Consider the following 933-nt stretch of genomic DNA (forward strand, 5'->3'; position numbering starts at 1 on the left):
TCCCCTGCAGGACACGTGGCCTCTCTGGCGTCGGGGGCCTGGAACCCCCACCTGCATGCAGCGCGTCCCCTCCACCTGGAGCTCGGAGGCTGGTGGTTTCCCCGCCCCGGAGCCCGCGGGACCCCGAGAGCCTAGCCGACTCTGCATCCGAAGAGTCGGCTTTTCTGATTGGCTTAGAGTGCGAACGCAGGCGAGCCCTGCCTGAGACCCGCTCTTTGATTGGATTTTCAAAGAACAGCAGAGTACGAAATAAAGAGGCCTTCCGTCATTGGGCCATTGTGTGGATCTCCTTTTGCCTTCTCCGCCGAGTGAAAAAGCCGCTCGGAAATCTTCGTCATGAGTCTTAAATCTGGGCCTGTCAGTTCGTCCCAGCGTTACTGGTATCTAGGCTGGGCATGGGGTTTATAGAGTTCAGCCAATCACATAACGCCGAGATCAGGTTGCCAGGCAGATTATGGTAATGAGGCCCCGCCTTTTATGCTGCTCCCACTCTGCGGCGGGAAGAACCACCTGGAGGTGGCGGGGGGGGATTGATTTCCATCACCCCTAGGGAGAGAGGATCGGGGACCCGCTGATCTTCCAGCTCCCCTCACCCAACATCGTGTAAGTACCTAAAGGATTAAGGGAACCGGAGAAGCCGGCGTCCAGAGTACCCCATCGACTGGGAGGGTGTTTCGTCTTTGCTTAGTCCCACCCAAAATGGCGCCAAGCGCTTTCCGCGTCTCAGAGCCCGGCCGGGGCCAACCGACCGCGGACCCGGGTGGGGGGGGAATGGATGGTGGTGGTGGGGGGGAGAAATCCCGGCGGCACCGCCCGATGGTACAGTCCAGCCGGGGCTGGGACGCGGCACCTCACTCGGGGTGGGGGGGTCAAACCATCGGCACCTTCTTAGGGGAACGGGGCAGACCCCCCTGCAGGCCTCCCTCCCGGAGC

At 61.5% G+C, this 933-nt stretch overlaps 1 protein-coding gene across 1 annotated transcript in view; it reads left to right on the plus strand.

Annotated features, from left to right (window-relative positions):
• Positions 1-7: 7 nt before the first annotated feature.
• The window catches only part of PRDM10 (PR domain containing 10), an 81443-nt gene continuing 80517 nt past the window's right edge, over positions 8-933 (plus strand). The window contains exon 1 of the mRNA XM_005863026.2: positions 8-603. The gene's annotated coding sequence lies outside the window, so the exon portion shown is untranslated. The remainder of the gene's footprint in view (positions 604-933) is intronic.

Source organism: Myotis brandtii, unplaced genomic scaffold, assembly GCF_000412655.1.
Source record: "Myotis brandtii unplaced genomic scaffold, ASM41265v1 scaffold170, whole genome shotgun sequence".
Taxonomy (NCBI): domain Eukaryota; kingdom Metazoa; phylum Chordata; class Mammalia; order Chiroptera; family Vespertilionidae; genus Myotis; species Myotis brandtii.